Source organism: Eptesicus fuscus, chromosome 7, assembly GCF_027574615.1.
Source record: "Eptesicus fuscus isolate TK198812 chromosome 7, DD_ASM_mEF_20220401, whole genome shotgun sequence".
Taxonomy (NCBI): domain Eukaryota; kingdom Metazoa; phylum Chordata; class Mammalia; order Chiroptera; family Vespertilionidae; genus Eptesicus; species Eptesicus fuscus.
The window spans coordinates 56,873,572-56,896,377 of record NC_072479.1 but is presented as its reverse complement, the minus strand read 5'-3'; the positions used below and the strand labels follow the sequence as shown (position 1 = coordinate 56,896,377).

The window sequence follows — 22,806 nt, the reverse complement described above, 5'->3', positions numbered from 1 at the left end:
ACAAGCACAAAATCTGATTCTAGAGGAGAAGACACACAAACCAAAACATTTTGCTAATTTATGTAGACACAAACTTGAGGAATATGTGTGGGGTTGGATCCTAAGGGTGCTAAACCAGAGAGGAAGAAACACAGTTTTACTGGTAAATTGGACTGAATTTATTGATAGCGTTTATTTATGTGGGTTCAAAGATTCCAAACTCCGTGTTCTGACTCCAGCAACTTGGATTGATTTGACCTCTTTCTTTCATTGACTGGCTAAAACCTGGACTCAGTAGAGGCATACAATAAATGAAGCTGAGTTACCAGAAGTCTGACAGCATGATTCAGAGGAAGGAATCCAAAGAATGAGGGAGAGGGATATGTTGGAGCATATTTATCACTTACAATCCACTCACTTGCTCCTAAATAATTTCTCTAAGAGTCCCTAGGGAATGTTCCCTTCACTGCAATATTGAGAAATACACGTGTAAGAGATGTTTTCTTAGTTGTTTTTATTCTTTGATTTTTGGTTTTTTAATCCTTACTGGAGGATATGTTTTTATTATTATCATCATTATTGATTTTGAGAGAGAGAGATACATAGACGTGAGAGAAACATTTATGTGAGAGAAACATTGATCGGTTGCCTCATGTATGTGCCCCAACCAGGGATCAAACCCACAACCTAGATATGTGCTCTGACCAGGAATTGAAGTTGCAACCTTTTCTTTTCTTTTTTTAAAATCCTCACCAGAGGAGTGAGGATATTTTTTTCATTGGTTTTAGACAGAGGGGGAGGGAGGGAGAAGGGGAGAAGGAGAGAGAGAGAAATATCAATTGGTTTGCTTCCACACACAAACTGACCAGGGGTGGGGATCAGATCTGCAACCTAGATACATGGCCTTGACTGGGAATCAAAACTGAGACCCTCTGGGGCACAGGCCAACACTATGGGCCACCTGGCCAGGGCTTTTATCCTTTTGTTTTGTTTTTGTTTGCACACTCTAAAGGATAATTTTAGTAGAATACATTAATTTCTATTCACTCAAAATTGCAAAGGTAAAGCAACATAAAATATAAGGCAAAGGGAAACTGGTCTTCAAGAAATTGTGTCTTGGAGTTTTTACTGATATAACAACCTTTCAAGCCTAGAACTACTCAAAGATGAATCATGAAGATAAAAGGGAGGGAAAAAACTTTATTTCAAACAGGTTAGGTGGTATGTGTGCTACAGCAAAAGCTGGTTGTAGCAAATAGTTTTATTTCAAACCTGCCTTGATATATATATTAGACATCATTGGAGAATGATTAATTTCTGATAGATTAAATCCAATATTATGCCAGTTTTTGCATTTATTATAGATCTTATTTTAGTACTAGAAGTTAAATTTTCCTCACCAAAAAAATGAGAATAACAACTACTACTAAGGTTATGAGCTGTGAAATCCATTCCCCAGTATTGCTTTGAAAATACACCTGTAGATTATTAAGAAAAAATCTGCCTTTATCAAAATATATTATTTCACTGAAATTCTTCAGTCATTGTCTACTGTTGGCTTGATTATTTCCCCACTTCTTATTTTTACCCCAACCAATTAAACACCAGTATTCCTCAACTCTTCAGCTAATCACAATTTTTTCTCCTACTTCTGTGCCCACAGGATTCACCAAAATTATTTTTGCCCAATCAGTTTTTACTGCACTAACTCTTCCTCCATTACCAGGGATCCTTTGTTCACCAGAGGCACTTCATTCTTAGATAACATTTGCACCTTTTCTGCTTTCTTCTCTCCTTCAGTGCATACACCTAGAAGCCATCTAAGCAGGAAATAGGAGATTGCCAATTCTGTGAAGACCTCAGGTAAAGTTCCAACTGCACCATGGACCTGCCCCACCATTCTATCAACCCTTCACAAAGTGGGGTCAATTTTTGTTCCAACTCCAATAAGACCTACTGAAGGAGCATACTGAAGATCATTATGTTCCACAAACAGTGATACGATTTTGGAAAATATCCGTTTACATATGAGTTCTCTTTCCTTCTCTATCTTTGGAAATAATACCAGGTCTGACTTCTATCTCCTGGCCCACCTTTGACACTCCTTTTAGAATACTGCCACCAGCCACACACTCCTCAAGGTCATCAACTTCACAGCCAGGTTTGTTGACTTCTAAGGATCTGATAACAATAAGTCGGGGTAGCCCTAACCAGTTTGGCTCAGTGGATAGAGCATCGGCCTTCGGACTAAAGAGTCCCAGGTTCGATTCTGGTCAAGGGGGCATGTACCTTGGTTGCGGGCACGTCCCCAGTGGGGGGCACGCAGGAGGCAGCTGATTGATGTTTCTCTCTCATCAATGTTTCTGACTCTCCCTCTCCCTTCCTCTCTGTAGAAAATTAATAAAATATTTTTTAAAAAACACAATAAGTCGGGGTTCTGAAATAAAGACTCTTGGGGGTACTAGAGTTTCTTTACTGTGTACTCACAGGCAACTTCAATATTATATTTCAGCTGAGCAGAAATTGGAATAACAGGAGATCCTTCTGCTACTGTACCTTGTATAAATGCAAGGATCTGTTCATACTGTTCTTTAGCTTGGCTTTCTTTTACCACATCAATTTTATTTTATAGAATTCAAATATGCTTCATTTCATGATTTCTATAGCAACCAGGTGTTCAGAAGTCTGAGGCTGAGGACAAGACTCATTTCTAATTATCAGTAGAAGAGATGCAGACATCACTGCTGCACCATTCAGCATCGTAGCCATCAAAATACCATGGCCAGGACAGTCAACAAAGGAGACGTGTCTGAATAATTTGAAGTTTCCTTTGGTCTCTGGAATGTCTGTAGGAAACTCATTGGGTGCACTACTTCCAGAGGATCTATAACATTCTGGATGAGGACAACTTGAGTCATCAAGTGTGTAAATCTTAGCATTAGCATATCCAAGCTTGATTGTAATATTTCTAGTTCATTTTTGAACCTGACAATATGAACTCCAGAAATAGCTTTTACAACTGTGGATTTCCCATGAGCTCAATGACCAGTTGTACCTAGATTAATTGTGGCTTGTCTGTAGATAACTTTGTGTGAAAGTGGTGTCAATCCAAGGTGGCCATATCCTGACAAGAAAGATGTGGCCTTGCCCAGAGAGAGACATTTTCTTGAAAGGTGCTATGCTGATTTTTATTTGCATGCTCAGGGAGGAAGATGGAAGTACTACCATAGAAATGGGTTTTAATAGCAATGATGGGATCCCGGCATGGCAGGGGCCAGGTGGCAGCAAGTAACCACCAGAGGCAAGATAGGTATGGTCACTTTAAAAGGCAACAGGGTCAGAGAAATCATCAGAATGGCCTGGCCCACAGCAATCTTTGGCAGCAATTACTTGATCATAGTGTTCTAGTTCTGAAATAAGTGGGTAATCTATTAAAGTGATCTTTTCTTTTTCTCTTATAAATTTTCTCTTAGAAAATTTTAAACTTTCTTTGTTAACTTACATAGAGTAAAATTCACTCTTTTGGTGTACAGTTCTATGGGTATTGACAAATGCATAGTCAGCACAGACAAGCTACAGATCGGCTCCTTCACCCTGACCCTTAAGTATCAAACGTTTCTCCCACTCTTATCTCCTGGCAACCACTCATATGTTCTCTGTCTCTATAGTTTTGCCTTGTCCAGAATGCCATGTAAAATAAATGCCACCAGATGTAGCCTTTTGAGGCCGGCTTCCCTCACATAGTATATGTATTTGAGATTCATTCATGTTGTTGCATTAACAGTAGTTCTTTCCTTTTTTACTGCTGATTAATATTCCACTGTATGGATGTACTATTCACCAGTTGAAGAACATTTAGATTATTTCCAGTTTGGGGTATTTATGAATAAAGCAGCTATAAAAACTCACATAGATTTTTGAGTTTTCATTTCATTTGGGTTGTTTTCATTTCTTTTCGGTAGCTAGGAGAGAGGTTGTTGAGTCATATAAGTAAGAGTATTGTTAACTTTATTAAAAACTGTTCAACCATCTTCCAAAATAGTTGTACCATTTTATATTTCCACCAGCAATGTCTGAGTATTCTGTTCCTCTATGTCCAAGAAAACTTAGAACATCAGGAAGGAAGGGAGAGCAATAGAAAGAGTAAAAATATGAACAAATACATTTTCCTTCTTTTGAGTTTTCTAAATTATGTTTGATGTGTAAAGAAAAACTTATAACACTGTCTAAATGTACGTAGAAAAAATAAGGCCAACTCACCAAAAGGCAGGAAAAAGACAGAAATGAGAAACAGTAAAAGCACTTAACAAAAAGAAGATAAACAACCCAAACAAAAAATGGGCAAAGGACCTAAATAGACACTTTTTGAAAGAGGACATACAGAAGGCTAAGAAACATATGAAAACATACTCAAAGTCACTAATCGTCCGAGAGATGCAAATCAAAATGACAATGAGGTACCATCTCACACCTGTCAGAATGGCTGTCATCAACAAATCAATAAATGACAAGTGCTGGTGAGGATGAGGAGAAAAAGGAATCCTCGTGCACTGCTGGTGGGAATACAGACTGGTGCAGCCACTGTGGGAAACAGTATGGAGTTTCCTCAAAAAATTAAAAATGGGGCTCCCATTTGACCCAGTGATCTCACTTCTAGGAATATATACCAAGAAACTAGAAACACAAATCAGAAAGGATATATGCACGCCTATGTTCATAGCAGCACAATTTACAATAGCTAAGATTTGGAAACAGCCTAAGTGCCCATCAGCAGATGAGAGGATTAAAAAACAGTAGTACATCTATACAATGGAATACATATGCTACTGTAAAAAAGAAGGAACTCGTACCATTTGCAACAGCATGGATGGACCTGGAGAGCATTATGCTAAGCGAAATAAGCCAGTCAAAGAAAAATAAATACCGTATGATCTCACTCAATTGTGGAATATAATGAACCAAATAGAGCCAGAGGAAAAAAATATTTTAGAATATAATAGAAGTAAACCTGTTATTTGCAGATTTTTAATATTTCCTATAACTTTTGTGATTTTATACTATGTTAATAGAATTTGGGGAATATTATTATATTTAAAATCTTTTTCTTGAAATGTTAATATTTATTGCATGTAACATTATTATATTTAAAATAGTTTTTCTTGAAATATTAATGTTTATTGCATGTAATGTTATTATACTTAAAATCATTTTTATTAAAAATAATAATAACATTAAGAAAAGAGAATAAAAACGCTGCTAATTCCATTTCCCTCTCCAAAGGCAAAAAACAAACAAACAAACAAAACAAAACAAAACCAGAAAGAGCAAATAGAAAACAAAAAGTAAAATGGCAAACTTAAACCCTAAGATATCAATAATTACATTAAACTAGAGGCCTGGTGCATGAAATTCATGCACAGGGAGGGGGGGTCCCTCAGCCAGGCCGGCACCCTCTCCAATCTGGGACCCCTCAGGGAATGTCTGACTGCCAGCAGTTGGACATCCCTCTCTCAATCTGGGACTGCTGGCTCCTAACCTGCCTGCCTACCTGCCTGATCACCCCTAACCCCTCTGCCAGCCTGCCTGATCACCCCTAACACTCTGCCTGCCTGACCAATTGCCCCTAACTGCCTCTGCCTGCCAGCCTGATTGCCCCTAACCACCTCTGACTCGGCCCCCAGTCTAAGCTGCAGTCTGGCCTCCTTCTGCAGGAGGCAACCTGGGGGATCAGGGGAAGGCGCCGCCCCCATTACCCCACTACTGCTGCCACTGCCGGCCTAAGCTTGGGCCCTTCACAGCCATCCATGGCTGCCTGAGCCTCAGCCCTCGCAGCCGCTACAGCTTTGTCCGGAAGGATGTCCAGAAGACATCCGCCCTAATTAGCATATTACCCTTTTATTAGTAGAAATGGTATAAATACATCAATTAAAAGACAGATATTGGCAGAGTGGATTAAAAAACATGACCTAACTGTATACTCTTTACAAAAAATTCACTTCAAGTACAATGATGTAAGCAGGTTGAAAGTAAAAGAAGAACATCAATCAAGAGAAAGCAGAAGTGACATTATTAATATTAAATAAAGTAGACTTCGAGTGGGGGGAAGCCAGAGATGAAAAATGACATTATATAATGACAAAAAAAGTCAATCCACCAAGAAGACATAGACCAGTGATTCTCAACCTTCCTAATGCCACGACCCTTTAATACAGTTCCTCATGTTGAGAACCGTTGCTGTAGATCCTAAGACCATCGGAAAACACAGATATTAACATTACGATTCATAACAGTAGCAAAATTACAGTTATGAAGTAGCAACGAAAAATAATTTTATGGTTGGGGGTCACCACAACATGAGGAACTGTATTAAAGGGTCGCGGCATTAGAAAGGTTGAGAACCACTGACTTAGACAAATCAACAATTACAGTCTAGGATTTCAGTATCCCTCTCTTAACAATTGATAGAACATCTAGACAGAAAATCAGCAAAAATATATAGGAAGTCAAAAACACCATCAACCAACAGAATCTAATTGTAATGATTAAATGTAATGTAATTGACATTTATAAAACACGATACCAATAATAACAGAATACACATTCTTTTCAAGTGCCCAGAAAGACCATACCTTAGACCATAAAACAAACCTCAAAAAATTGAAATTTTAAACCATACAAAATATATTTTATGACCCCAATAGAACCAAACTAGAAATCAACAACAGAAAGAAAACAGGTAACTCTCCAAACACTTGGAAACCAAACAGCACACTTCTAAGTAATCCATGGATATGGATATGCTTCGGCAAGACGCTACGGATGTTCCGGACGTACATGATCTTCCCCTGGTGCCGCACGGTGCCCACCGTGATGGAGTCTTCGCACTCATCCGAGGTGATATAAGGATCCGCCTGAAGGCCCAAATCCTTCAGCACCAAAAGCCCTGTAGCAATTCCATCAAATAGAGACAGCACCCAGATGGGCTTCCTCTTCTCAGCTGGGACAGGTGGGAAACCCTCCTGAGGGCCAAATTCCTGGTTGTGGTTATTGGCGAAGAACATCTGCAGCTGAGAGCACCAGTGGCCCTGTCATTTTAGCAGCAGCCCATAGGTGCCCTTGGCCTGCACATGTATCAGTTCCAAGGGTCTTCCTTCATGGCTGCCTGGGCAGCCCCTAGTCCCACCAGGAGATCCACACACTCCACGCAAGAGCACCTGCAGAAGTTGTTCCTGCACAGGAGCGCCGAGCGCCCCCCACAGCAGATGGTGCAGTAGGACTGATAGCTGTCCTCATCGTACTGGTGGGCACATCCAGGAAGCAGTTCTCGCAGTTTTGGAACATTCCTCTGATGAAGAGAGGGTGTCCCAGGGTGACGTTGAGGCTCTCACAAGAGATGCAAAAGGTCTTTAATGTCCCAGCACTTCCACCACACCTCCTACACCAGCTGCTCTCTTGTGCGTTGGTCAACAATCTCCTTGATTTTGGGCTTCTCAGCTGTGCTCTTTCTGGGCTTTTTGGCTGATGGGGGTGGTGCACATAGGCAGCCGCCTCAGTTTCAACCCACATGTCTGTGTAAACTTTGTAGGGGGTTCTTCTCCTCTTCTGGTGGCTCCAGGCCCTTGGGGCCAGAGGGTTGGAACCCTTCAAGGACCCATTCCATTATCTGTTTGTTCTGCACCTTCGGGGCCTTGGCAGTGTCACTCTCATGGTCGTCATGGCACGTTGGGAACAGCTTCCCCACACAGCTACTGGCCACCCGCAGGACTTCATAGATGGCTTTGCAGCACATGGGCTGCTTGTTGTAGGTGTCCTGTGGGAAGCACTGCAGAAGGAGCTCAGCGGCATCTGCTCCTCCACCCACACCACTGAGAACTTGCCATCTCTGAACCACCAGAGGTGACCCAGCAGGTGCCTTCAGCTACTCCGTCCCTGCCTGTCATCCTCCAAGACACAATGTGGCCTGGCCACCAGGAGAAGTCATGCAGTTTCCCCCATCCCAGCTCCCCAGTGCCAAAGCCTCAGCCATCCTCATACTCCAGTTTGTCATCAGCTGCCTTGGTGGTGTTCTTGTCCCCAGCGTCAGCCCTCACAGGCTCAGACATGGTGGCCACAGTGGGGGATTTAGGGTCAATGGGCTGCTGCACTGCAGGAGGGCTGGCCACCTCCACCTTCTGAGACTCCCCAGACCCTTGGTTTTCTTCCACAAAGTTCATTACTGCAATCACCTTGGCTTTCTCCTCAGCCCATAAGGCCAGCTGCAGCCCTTCTGTGGTCTGGCTCATGTTGGCAGTTCCTTAAAAATCTAAACATGCAATCCATAAATTGCACTCCTAGGCATTTATCCTAAATTAATTATTTATTTTTTAAAAATGTTCACACAAAACATTTTCCTGTAGAAGAAAATCAACTTCATTTTTTAAATATTATTTTATTGATTTCAGAGAGGAAAGGAGAGGGAGAGAGAGATAGAAACATCAAGGATGGGAGAGAATCTTTGATTGGCCACCTCCTGCAGGTCCCACACTGGGGATTGAGCCCGCAACATGGGCATGTGCCCTGACCGGGAATTGAACCATGACTTCCTGGTTCATAGGTCAACACTCAACCACTGAGCCATGCCAGCTGGGCTCAACTTTATTCTTAATAGCTAAAAACTAGAAACAAGCCAGATATGCTTCAACAAGTGAATACTTAAATTGGAGTACACCAATGCAGTGGAATACTACTCAGCAATACAAAGGAATGAACTATTGATACATGTAACAGCTTGAATGAATCTCCAGGGAATTATGCTAAGTGAGAAAAGCCAGGCCCAAAAGATTACATACCATATGATTCCATTTATTTACTAGAGGCCTGGTGCATGAAATTTGTGCACAGGTGGGGTCCCTAGGCCTGGCCGGTAATCAGGGCCAATCAGGGCCAGGCCAGTTGGAGCCGGGCCAATCGGGGCCTGCTGGCTGGGAGCGGGGGTCTGAGGGGTAGGGACAATGGGAGGTTGGATGCCAGCCCCAGGAGAGAGCCAGCCCTCAGCCCCCCTGGGAAAGGGACCACATTCTTCGCCACCCACCCTCAGTTCCCCGGGCAGGGTCGGGAGAGGAGGCTACTGTCGCCAGGCCGGGTGCGAAAGGAATGGATGCCAGATGCCAACACCACTGTTGCAGTTCCTCACCTCCCCCCGCTCCTCCTTTTCTCGCCGTAGCACTGCCACCCCAGTAGGCAGATGTCAATCGGGGCCTGCTGGCCAGGGGAAAAAATGGGGCACAGGAGGTTGGCCACTGGCCCCAAGGAGGGAGCGGGCCCTCAGCCCCCCTGGTAAAGGGGCTGCGTCTGCCACCACCTATCCCCTGTTTCCCGTCCCAGCCTGGGGCCTGCCAGCTGTGGGGAGGAACTGCGGGAGGTTGGCCAGGGGGAGGAGGTTGGCTGTGAGAGTGCACTGACCACCAGGGGACAGCTCCTGCATTGAGTGTCTGCCGCCTGCTGGTCAGTGTGTGTCATAGCGACTGGTTGTTCCGGTCATTTGGTCATAACGTTCGCTTAGGCTTTTATATATATATAGATATAGCATTCTTGAAATGACAGTTATTGAAATGGAAAACAATTTAGTGATTGCTCAGGGGTTAAAGAGAAGATAGGGCCAGAGGTAGTGCTATAGTTTTGTAAGATGTCAGCTTTGGAGAAAACTGAGAAAAGGGTACGTGAAGTTCTCTCTGTGCTGTTTCTTACAAATGCAAGTCTATGATTCTCTCAAAAAAGTTTAATTTTTTTAAATGGCTTTGTAAAATGTTTTGCATTTATTTTTTAAAATAAATTCATGGTGTGTTTTTTGGTTTTGTTATATTCAACTCTTACCCTAAACACACACACACCCCGAAATTTTTCCTCCTGGGTATTAATTATAGGAAAGAGCTCCCCTTCTTATTTTAGGAGACTGGAAGGAGGTTGCAGGTGCCGGAGGCTCACACTGTTCTCCAGGAGTCCCAGGGCAAACTGGAAACCAGGAGACTTTTCCAGCTGGTGGGGTGCGGGTGAAGGGGCGGCAGGAGGCGTGGCCCCAGGCCCCAGGAGGCCACTGGAAGAGGGTAGGCCCTGGGCCCGCAGGGCTGGGGACACTCAAGCGCCACCTGCCGACTCCACGTGGGCACAGATGGGTGCACCTTCGGGTGCATTGTCAGCGCCGAGGGTGTAAATACGCTGAGGAGAGAAAGTGGGGCGCTGGCAAGAATTCAGCTTCCCCACGCGGTTGGCTCAGGAAATGAGCTGAGACGGCGGACAGCGCGGAGCCGAGAGCAGCTTCTCCAACTCCAAAGGTTTCTGTAAAGAGAATTTGGGGGATCCAGGGTCCCGCTTCCTGCCCGTCCCCGCTCTGGCTGAACCAACCTAGCCCTATGCGCACCGCGCTCCAGGACTTTGGCGCCTTTTCTGGATTCCTCCCCTCGCCCTTCTGATTCCCACCTTGGCTGTGACTTTCAGGGGATTCCCACCCCAACACAAAGCTTCTTTTTGTTCTTGCAGTTCCTCTTTGCCCCTCAGCCCCGCCCACGAGGAATGCGGCCTTGGACCAGGCCTTGGATGTGATCAGGTTGGAGGGGGGTGCAGCAGATGCCAGGGCAGCGGGCTGGTCAGGTGCCCGCTGCGAGGAGATGGGGAGTGAGGGGGGGGCTCCACACCCAGGAGTGGCGGAGGCCAGCGCCTCTGAGAGGCAGACCTCGACCTAGACTGCCTGGGCTCAAACCCCTGGTGAGCCACTCGCTAGCTGAGCGACTGAGGGCAGGCTCTTTATCTGTCAGTGCCTTGCTTTCCTTGTTCCTAAAATAGAGCTAAAAATAGCGCATGCTTCCAGGGTTTTTGGGAGGATTAAATGAATTAACATATGCAAAGCTTTTAGGAGCCTGTCTAATCCACACTAAATGCTGTATAAGGCTTGCTATCATTGTAAGTACTTAAGCACCAGAATTCAGTGTCCTCTTCCCAGGTTCCATTCTGCCTCTTTCTCCCTGCCTCTCTGGAAGTCCTGTCACAATCTGGTTATGCTCACTGGTCCACAGGAATGAGATACCAGTCCCCTCACCCTGACCCAGGTGCCTCTCCCCTCTCCCAACCCTTTGCTCTCCTTGGTGACAGGAAGTAAGCAGAGGGATGTTCTGGCCTCACCTGGTCTGAGTCACACACCAGAGTGAGCAAAGCTGGGCAGCTCTAAAATCTGAGTCCTAGCCCCAGCCCTGTCCCTATCTTCATGACCCTGAGTCAGCCACCCTCTGAGCCTCTTCCCCCCCCCCCCCCCGCCCCCATGAGTGAAATAAAGATTTTCCTTTCTTGAGCATATACTTATAGATAAAAGACACTGGCCTGGCCTGCCCTATTTTAAAGGTTGTGACAATCAACCTGAAAAAAAAAAAAAAAGCAATTGGAAATGAGTCATGAAGTTCCATAAAGTTCCACACATTCTCTAATCCTGGAATTGTGGGAGGGCTTCCAACTCACTCCGCGCTTATCTTGCTGCTCTCCCGCCCACCACCCAGGTCAGATCCGGGAGATTAGGGGCTTTTGTCTGTTTGTACTCAGATGTGACCCCAGCACCTAGCACAGTGTATATAATAGGTGTTCAATAAATATGTGTGGAATGAATGAATGGTTCCAATTTGGTCTCTCGAGATAGGAATTTTATTTATAGCCTTCTTGATGTCAGGCCCCTGTGTGAAGACTTTAAGATAAGTTTTAAGTGACTTTAGATAGTGTCAATTGGGCACTCTTGTTATTAGAATGTTATTGCTCCTACTGGGTGAAAATCAGCCGCCTTCTAACCTTCTAAACTCAGCTCTGCCCACTAGAGTTACACAGAACCCCTCCTTCATAAGATTTCATACGTGAGTGGTTATTCTAATCTGTGTAGAGGGAGCCCCAAGCAAAATCTGTGTAGGATTTGCTCCCCTGCTGGCCCTACCTGCCTGGGGATGAGCTGGTAAAGAATTTTTTACACAGGAACATCTCAAGGAATTAGAATCACAGTGATCCTAGGGGGCTGGGAGTCTGTTTCTCCCAAAGGCCCTGGTCAGAACATGATGAAATGGGATCTTCCACTTGTGAAAGAAAGGAGCCACACGCTAACCTGACAAGCTCAGGGAAGGCCTGCGTGGCCGTCTTGCAAACTCAGAGACCTGAAATAACCACAAAGGATGGTTTGAAAATTAAATATTTAACTACAAACACGTTATAGTGGGCAGTCATGTCCTAGTCCGATATCTTCCCTGACAAAGATCAACTTAGATCTTCTTTCCTGAGCCCATTTGCCTTTTTGCCTCTAAGATAACATATCTGTGAGATGTCTGGGTAATTTGTAACTTCCTTTTTACCCCGGACCCCTCAGGGCACAACAAATGGCACCGGGACATTCCTTCATTGTTATTGTTATCAAGTTAATTGTCAACTGTTAATTACGTTAAAGTATCCTGTATCTATCTCTGTAAGAGAAGCACATGTCCATCATTTCACTTTTCACCCAATCCCAGAGGTTTCCCCGCTTTGCTTTGTCCCACCTCCCTAATCTGTCACCAATGGATTTCATGTAACTCACCTACGTCCCTTTTCTTTGATTTCAAGGTATAAATATAGATGTAACCCTGCATTCTCCGGAGCATTATCTCAATTCATTGAGGTTCTGCTTCCCGGCATATGTCGACAATTTGGCTCAAATAAACTCACAAAATTCTTTACAGGTTTCAATGGTTTTTTTTCGTTAACACACTCTTTCTCCATTTATAGGCAACCTGGAAAGAATGTCTAGAACCTGGAGAATGGAGCCACGGGAGAGACAGGGGCTGTACCTGAATGGCCCTGTGGAGCAGAGCCCTCCTCCCAGCACTAACCATGAGAAAATGAAAATGTACGGTTGAGACAAAGGCTTAAAATGGAAATGAAGATAGAAGTACTCTAAACAACAAATACTGAAGATGTATGCCATTTTACAGCCGAGTGTTCCTCTTATGGGTGTGTTTTCTTTAAATAATGTAACAATATTACACAGCAGTGGAAAAGAATAAAATATAGCTACACATATCAAGCTGGATGCATCTCAGAAAATAATATTGAGTGAAAAATTCAAGTTGCTGAAGAATTCAGTGATTTCACTTATATTAACTCAAAACTAAAGTACAGATTAAAGATAGCAATATATGTGACAAACTACAAGGAAAAGGAAGGGAATGATAACCCAAAATTTAGGGTAGAGGTTTCCTCCAGGAAGGAGCAATATGACATCATGGAATGGCACCTGGAAGATCTCAAAAATGCTCAAAACACTCTATTTCTTATCCTGGGTGGTGGCCGGGTGGTTGTCAATTTTACTGTAATTCATCAGACCTTATACACATGGTATAATTACTCTTGTATTTATTCAGTTTTTGATAAAAACAATTAAAAATAAGTCAAGAAAAGGCATATCTTGATATATAGTAAAAAAATTTTCCTGTAGCTCTGGCCTGCTGCTCAGTGGTTAAAGCATCAGCCCATAGACCGAAGGGCTCAGGTTCGATACCCATTCAAGGGCAGGTACCTTGGTTGCAGGTTCCCAGGGTTGCATGCGGGAGGCAACCGATCAGTGTGTGTCTCTCACGTCAATGTTTCTTTCCTCCCCCTCCCCTCCCCCCACCTTCTACTCTCTCTAGAAATCAATGGAAAAAATATCTTTGGGTGAAGATTTAAAATAATTTTTTTTTCTGTAAAAAAATGATGAAATGACTGTAGCAGGAGGAATTTAAGGTAAACTTCTGGGGATTCTAAGGCATTATAAAGCTTGAGCCTAAAGCACACAGAATTCTCCCCAGACCCCACCCCAGACAGCAGGGTCTAGTTGGCTGACCTTTCTCCATCACTCCCTCCTCAGCTATCTGAAGACATTCATTTACATTGTTGAGCTTCCTTAAGGCCGTTCCCACACATGCCTGTGTTTGAGTCCTGCTTATTTCTACTGCTAGAGCTAATGACTTACATTCAAGGCCAGATAAAACGGTTGGGGAGCCAACGGTGAGAGGGATGGGGGAGGCACCCAGGGGTGGAGAGTGAATTTCAGTCCCTTGTGGCCCATGGTCTCCCCCCAAGTTAGTTCCCTTTGCCAGACTTACAGCTGTTCCTTTCCCTCTTTTCCTTCCAAAAGCCACTGCAATTTCTTCTAGGAAGCCTCTCTCACCTCATCGCTCTTCTATTCTCTACCCCCATCAGTATGCCCCACCCCACTAATATCTAAGCAGTATTTTTCAAACTGAGGGGTATGAGCAGAAAGAGCTGACTAACCAGCATATAAATATTTATTAATAAATAAAGGAGGGTAGAACAAACTAAACTAGACTGCCTCCCTTGTGGTAAGGGTGAATACTACTATTACATTGTTTCATGAAACTCTTGATAGAAATAGATAGATGATAGATAGATAGATAGATAGATAGATAGATAGATAGATAGATAGATATGACTGCAGATTTTCATCAGAAAAGTTTACATAAAAGCCACAGCCTTGAGCACTTGGTTCTCTCATTTTGAAGGTCTAGTCTGAGTCTGCATATATGACCCATTTGCCTTGTCTGTTCCTCTTCCTCCTTCTCCTGCTTCTACACAGTATCCAATAGAATAGAACTTCCTGCAGTGATGGAATGTATACTATATCTGTACTATCCATTATGGTAGCCACTAATCACAAGTGGCTATTGGAGCACTTAAAATATGGCTAGCATGCCTGAGGAAATGAATTTTTTTTTACTATATTTAATTCATTTAATTTACATTTAAGTAGCCACAGTAGTGGCAAGTGGCTAATGGTTACCATACTGGACAATGCAGTGCTAAACTGTAAGTTCCCTGTGGGCAGAAACTAGGCTATATTGCTCACTGTTGTACACCTAGGACTTAGCAGTTTCAGCATATGTTAAATCACCATCAAACAGTAGGGGGAACTGTTTTTGAGAATAAATGAAGTCTCCATGATCTACAGCATTTGCCAATTTTCATGGTGTAAATACTCCCACTGTGGTCAATTTCAAGCTATTAGTGATTTAATTCTGGCAAGAAAAATTCCTGAATTTAACAATCAGCTCTCACTAGCTTTAAAATGAATGAGTGAGTGAATGAATGATTACATAGATGAGCAAATAACCTACCAGGATGGGGCTCTATATGTGGCACACCTAAGGGAAGAAGGGAGAAGGAGAGTAGAAGGATCTTTTTTTTTTTTTAAGATTTTTTTATTGATTTTTTTGAGAAAGAGCAAGGGAGAGGGAGAGAGGGAAATACCTATGTGAGAGTAAAACAAGGATCAGCTGACTCCTGCAAGCCCTCTACCAGGGATCGAGCTAGAAACCCAGGCATGTGCCCTGAGTGGAAATAGAACCTGCAACCTTTCATTGCATGAGGCAATACCCAAGCAGCTGAGTCATCCCAGCCATGACCCACAGGGTTCTTGTACAATGCCGATAGGAATCTTTCTTTGTAAAGCCTCTTTGTACCAAGAAATAGGACCTAGTGGGAGAAGGGCTGAACTTCCTTGGAGTTTGGCCCCACTTCACACCCCTCACAACTTTAAGAAATCCCAGGGGCTTTCCAACAGACCCTATATGTCATTCTAGCCAGAGGAAAAACCTGTATGTTACAAAAGCTATTGAATGAACATTAAAGCATGTAGAACAGATACTAAGCTTATGTAAGAGAGTCACTACCATTTTTTTCTTTTTTAAATATTTTTTATTGATTTCAGAGAGGAAGGAAGAAGGAGAGAAATATAGAAATATGAGTGATGAGAGAGAATCATTGATCGGCTATCTCCTGCACGCCCCCTACTGGGGATCAAGCCCACAACCCTGGAATGTGCCCTGACTGGGAATCAAACCGTGACCTCCTGCTTCATAGGTCAATGCTCAACCACTGAGCCATGCCCACTGGCCGGGCATCACTACCTTGTATTTTTTTTAAATGTCCCAGGCACAGAAATTACTGAAGCCTCCCTTAGTCACTTAAACAGCCTTTGTAATGGGAAGCTGCTAAACTGTAAATCTCGCTGTCCTTTAAGAATGCTCAGGGCAAATGTTTAAAGGCCCCAGGCACCATTTTTACCTCACCTTTAAAGGGGTCATCCCTGCATTCCACACATGTTCAAGGAAGGAGGGGCAGGTTAGCCCTAACTGATTCAAAACACAGAATGTTCAAATAAAAATTCAAGTAACAAAACACAGAATGTTCAAATAAAAATTCAAGCCATAAAACATAAGATGAGGACATAAGAAAGGTCACAAGGAGAATTTAGAGTCAACGAGTAGCACGGCAGTCAATGCTATAGGTGTTCAAAGGAAGGAGGTGATTGACGGGGTCTCTCTGAGTCCAGCACGGAAAGAGAGATGATCCGGTTCTTCGAGTAGAGGGGCTGGGGATTGAGAAATAAAAGAAAGAGACAAGACACAAAATGGAAGGAAAAAGCTGGGAACCGGGTGGGACCACTGCCCTCTTCTGCTGGAGAGACAGTGACCCAGAGCTGATACAGCACATTTATTTTATACCCCCAAATACCAGGAAGTTTCATCAAAAGTCAAGACAAAGGAGATTATTTGTATTCTTGAGTAGGCCCCAGCATTCCTGGTGCTTGACTGGATTTACATATCAAAAACCCACTACCCGACACCTGGGCTGAAATGAAGGTCAAGCTGATAACACCCTTGCCTTTTTGGCAAAGCGTGTTCCCAGGGTGTGGCTTTTCCAATGCCACTGGGTTCAGCTGACAATAATTAAAGAATGCCCATGTGTCTTCCCAGGCACTGTCTACAGTGATCATGATTCGAGTGGCACCTGGGGCATGCTGGCTTGTGCAGTGAGAGAGGTATGCATTGCACTTGAGTGAATAATGAGAACAAAGTCCCTAAAGCTCAACTGTAGCACATAGTAGGTACTCAATAAATACATGTTCATTGAGTGACTAGGGCCCCAGAGAATCTGAGTTTGCTCTTGGCGGTAGTAGTGACAAGAAAGAATGAGTGGGCAAATGGCAAGCCTCTGGCAGTACATCACCATGGAGATAACCTTGAGCTGGCAGGAGTAGCAGGGGCATAGGTGGGGCTAAGCTGGGCCAAAAACAATAACTAATGGTCTGTCCCTGCTGCTACTCCAGGATGCCAACCCTCCAGCTGCCCCAAGGCCCAGGCCTAAAAAGAAGGTAACATTCTGCCTGCAGAACATGGTTCTGTCCAGCCAGGGTCTCAAAGGCCTGCTGCCTGCTGCCTGCCTTGGCACTGCCTTGAGTCCTGTCTGGCACCAGGCCCAGCCACACTCTCCTCCTCAGAGCTATCAGGTCCCTGTGTTGGCAGGGCTAAGGATAGCTGGACAGTCACCACCCTGGTATTTTCAATCAAAGCCTTCCTGGGGTTCCCTGGAGCTGTCTCTCATGTGCCACCCACTTCCAGGACTCTATCACCTCACCCTAGCCCTTCCCAGCAAGCTCTCTGGCTTATTCAAGCTTCCATCAAGTAATACACAATTCATCCTTAGAAGGCAGTATTGCCCGGCCAGTGTGGCTCAGTGGTTGAGGGTCAATTCCCAGTCAGGGCACATGCCTGGGTTGCAGGCTCAATCTCCAGTGTGAGGCATGCAAGAGGCAGCCATTCAATGATTCTCTCTCATCATTGATGTTTCTATCTCTCTCTCTCCCTCTCCCTTCCTCTCTGAAATCAATGAATATATATATATATTCTGAGTGACCAGATTATTATGATAGTAATAATCTGAACGCATAATAATCTGGCCACTCAGTGTATATCCTATATAATAAAAGGCTAATATGCAAATTGTCCACTCGACCAGGAGTTCGACCAGCAGGCAAGCCGGCCAACCACCCATGTCCCGTCCATCTGGCCAGGCTGGCCGGACCCCATCCATGCACGAATTCATGCACCGGGCCTCTAATACACACACATACACACACACACACACACACACACACACACACATATATACACTGAGTGGCCAGATTATTATGCATTCAGAGATCATAATAATCTGGCCACTCAGTATATATATATATATATTGCCGAAACCGGTTTGGCTCAGTGGATAGAGCGTTGGCCTGCGGACTCAAGGGTCCCAGGTTCGATTCCGGTCAAGGGCATGTACCTTGGTTGCGGGCACATCCCCAGTAGGGGGTGTGCAAGAGGCAGCTGATCCATGTTTCTCTCTCATCGATGTTTCTAACTCTCTATCCCTCTCTTCCTCTCTGTAAAAAATCAATAAAATATATATTTTAAAAAAATAATAATAAATAAATAAATAAACCCTCTGCTCCACCTGAACTGACCCCAAACATGTTTTCTAAACTGCCTCCTGCCACTTCCTCTATTTACTGATGCTCCTCTATTTCCTACATCCCACACTTCCCTCAAGGCTTTGCAAGAATGACACCTCCTCCCTGAAGCCTGAACTCTAGCACTGCTGCTGGTGTCCCCTCCTTCTCTGGACACCTCAAATTAGCACCACATATTGAAGTTGTTTTTGTAGTACTTAGGGTGCCAGGCCCCCTATGTGGGTGGCATTGATTATTTAAATGGACATTTTATTGGTCCAATCATGGCACCTGCTCTAGAAGAGACAGGATAGAGAAGCCCATAGCAGGGGTCAATAACCTGTAGCCTGAACCAGGAGATGTCTATGTAATGATTAAAATGAAAGGTCTCACTTGTTGTAGAATTGTGCACCTGAAACCTGTATAGTTTTGTTTTGTTTTTTAAACTGGTATCAACCCAGTAAATTCAATTAAGAAAAAAGTCTCCCTCCAGATTCAGAAGCACAGGCCCTGTACAAGCCAAAGGAGCCATAGGAGAGACTCAAAGCTATGAGGGACATAGAAAGATTATGGGAGGTAAGTGCTTCCCATGGAAGAAGATAAACTTCAGGGACTAAAGAAGACAGAAACTAGTTCCTGGGAAAGAATGTGATACCCCTTCTAGAAGGAAAAAAAAATAGAAGCTCTGGAAAGGAAGGGTCCTGATCTTATCTGATATTTACATTCCAGAGGCTCCAGCTGCTTCTTCTCCTCTTAATTAGAAAATACCTCCAAATAACTCCTATAGCCAAAATGTCACTGAGATCTGAAATATCAAATTCGTGCATTTCTGTTTTGTCTGTTTTGCCAATTGCTCTCTGAACTTTGGCAGATTTCAACCATTAAGTCAAGTTGATGGCTTCCTTGTATTTCTGATTCCAGTCCTATTAATTTTAATAGATGAAGATGTTATTGTAAAGATGAAAAAAATTATTTTCAGTATGCTTGTGCAAATAATTTCCACTTATTGCTTTGTGTAATTTTATTAAAAGTAAAATAAAAATTAAACTAAGATTTTTCTGGGATAGTCATAAAAAAAAAATGAGGAAATACCTGAGGATCCCAGCTACGTGCTGGGAGAAAGGAATTCAGATGCCTCTCCTGACCTCCCCCCCAGTCCTGCTCCCTCACCTCTGACCTCTGGGCTTTCTGTGAGGATAGACTGCTGATGAGAGCAGGGGCTCTGTCTGCATTTCTGTTTCTTTGTCTACATTGAGTTGATCCTTTAAGCTAGTTATTTGGGGGCAGATAACGTAAGAGGATCTGGAAACTTTCAGGGCTCCACTCCTGCAGGGAAAGAAAAAGAGAGAGAAATAGCCTCTAAGAGAACTAGCAGCTTCTCTCATTCAGTCTGACACACACACACACCACCCCGCCCCCATCATTCTTACTCTACCACTGTGATGTCCACCAGGCTATTTTATCCACTCACTTGTCCAGCTGTCCATTCAAAACCACTTATTAGGATCTACTATACATGAGTCAGACACAGTGCTGGAGTACAGACACTTCGGTAGGAGTCTCCGTTCTCACTAACATATGATAAAAGCTAGAATCCAGCTATAAACACGCTGTGGGTGGATGGAGACTCCACATTGTTAAAATCACCGGACACTTGACATTCCTTATATTCCTAGACCCCTTGGCTTTCAGCAGCTGAATGCTCCCTCCTTGAAACACTGTCTCTCCCTGGCCTTTTTGACACCTCACCTCAGGTTTTCCTCCGGGTATACCTTCTCAGTCTCTTCCCCAGCTCACTTCCTTTATTTGATCTATAAACATCGATGTTCCTCATAAGCATTTATATTCCTCCCGCTAGGTCCTAGACCCTCTTCTCTTATTACTGTGTACTACTTCTTTGAGTAATCTCATCCATTGCCATGGCTTTAATTGTATTTTTTATATACCAAAGACTTCCAGACCTTCCTTCTGAACTCCTGAACAGTCTATGGAATTTTCAATTTGATGCCTCCTTTCAGATGTCTCTTAGGCATCTCAAATTTAACCTGTTCAAAACTGAATTATTGAGCTCTGGTCAGGTGGCTCAGTTGGTTGGAGTGTCATCCGGTACAGCAAAAGGTTGTCCACATACCTAGGTTGCGGGTTCAATCCCTGGTTGGAGCGTGTATGGGAGGCAACTGATCCATGTTTCTCTCTCACATCAATGTTTCTCTCTCTCTTTCTCTCTCTCTAAAAATAAATTTAAAAACATATCCTCAGATGAGGATTAAAAAAAAAAAAAACTGAATTATTGACCTTAGTCTCCCCACCAGCTGCTTCTTAATTATTGCTCATACCCAAAACCTGGGAATCATATTTGACCCCTCCATCTCTCTTACCCCACCACTTGCATCTAATTAATTATAAAGTGAAGTCTAGTTCCAAGATGTATCCATACCTATTCCCTTCTTCTCATCTACACACCTTGTCCAGGCTGCAGCCATCTTTCCTCTGTACTACAACACCTCCCTAATGGAAGGTCTTCTCGTGGTCACCAGCAACCCCTCAACCATCCTCCACATCCAGCACGGTCTTCTCACCTCCTTAGAATCCTTCCATGGTCTCAGAAATGCCCTAACTATACGGTCAGGCCCCTGATTCTCCCCAACCCCAGCTTTTTCATTCTCCCCCTTGTTGACCAATCTTCAGCCCCACTGGGCTTCACCTGGCTCTTCTAACCAGCCACACCTTTCAGCACCAGGACTTCGGAGTGTGGTCCTCTTTGCCAGTCACACTTGATACACCCACTCCACACACACACATTGCCCCTCACTTAGCTCCTTCCCACCTCATCCACAGGGATCTTTCCCTTACCTTCCCAGGTTCTAGCTAAAAGCTTTGATATTCAGTGACTATGGGAGAAGGAAGGACAGAGGGAGAGAAGGGAAAGACATGGTAAGAGGGCGGGGCTTAGAGCAAGCAGGGGAGGGCTGAGGGATGAGCCTGGAGAGGTACTTTGAACTGTACCTTTAAGTGTTTAGTTTCAAGATCTGCACCTGTTTGACTTATTCTGTTTTGTCCCTGGCACTTCATTGTTACCATGTTCCGTATCATTGAATGGCAGCTGATGGCATTGTTGACTGGTAACTCCAGCTGGCCTTGGGGAAGCTGCAAGACTCTTAATCTTCCTCTGCCCCCTGGTGGCCTTCCTGGTGCAGATGGCTGTTCCTGTCTAACCCAGCACTATTATGCAGTACTTTGACTTTCTGCCTTACAGCACCACCATCTGGCCAAATAGCTGCTAATAGTTGGCTTCTCCACCCGCATTCACCTCCAATTTCTTTTCAACATTCCCATTGGGCAGAGTTCTTAAGAGTCATGACCTCTTGGAGTGCATGCGACATTATCGGACTGAAGTCCCACCCAGAGCTTTATCCCAGGCTTGAAGTTCATTCTAGAGAGCCATGCTAGAGATGTGGATAGAGTGGCAAATGATCATGGGCCAGCAGTCAAGGAAATGGCAATTCCAAACAAGATAAAATGCCCCATGAGAACATCTTTTGTTGGTATAAGTTATAAACAATTGCTGTAATTCCTGTTGAGTTTTAATAATAAATGGGTAAGCTTCAAATTAACATACTTTCATTATTTACCTTTTAATAAACATAGTATTCTATATGGAGTGAATACTCAATGTTTTCCACCATACCCATTCATTTTTTTAAAAGTTTGTAACAGTTCAGAATTGTCCAAGCAGTCACCCAGCCAGCTTTTGTGATAATACATATTCCTGGATTTAAACAGTAGATGACAAATACACAACTACACACACAGTGATTGTAAAATTTAAAAAATTAAAAAAAAAAACTTGACTTGCTCCAATTCTGTCATTCTATGTGGACAGTTAGAACTTTCATTTGTGTTTGAAATTTAAAATAATGACAATGCAAACTGCAAGATATAATATTTTTGCTTGACAATGCAATCTTTATTTCATACATGAAATGTTTTACTGGATTTGAATAATATCTTTTGTTTCTTTTTTATATTTTAGAGAGGGAGAGGAAGAAGAAGAAGAAGAAGAAGAAGAAGAAGAAGAAGAAGAAGAAGAAAGAAGAGGAGGAGGAGGGAAGGAAGAAGGAGGAGGAGGAGGAAGGAAGAAGAAGAAGGAGGAGGAGGAGGAAGAAGAAGAAGGAAGAGGAGGAAGAGGAAGAGGAGGAGGAGGAGGAGGAGGAGGAGGAGGAGGAAGAAGGAAGAGGAGGAAGAGGAGGAGGAGGAGGAGGAGGAGGAAGAAGAAGAAGGAAGAGGAGGAAGAAGAGGAGGAGGAGGAGGAGGAGGAGGAGGAGGAGAGAGGAGGAGGAGGAAACCATTGATGTGAGAGAGATACATCGATCAGTTGCCTCCCATATGCATCCCAACTAGGATCAAACCGGCAACCTCGGTGTGTGCTCTGCACAGGACTATGCTCCAACCAACTGAGCCACACTGGCCAGGGCTGAATAATATCTTTTAAGTTAAGTAATATTTTTAAGTTGTTAATT

The 22,806-nt window shown here is 43.7% G+C and overlaps 1 pseudogene; it reads right to left on the bottom strand.

The window, feature by feature from the left end:
- Positions 1–257: 257 nt before the first annotated feature.
- Positions 258–8,216, bottom strand: LOC103285553 (DNA (cytosine-5)-methyltransferase 3A-like; annotated as a pseudogene).
- Between the last annotated feature and the right edge of the window lie 14,590 nt (positions 8,217–22,806).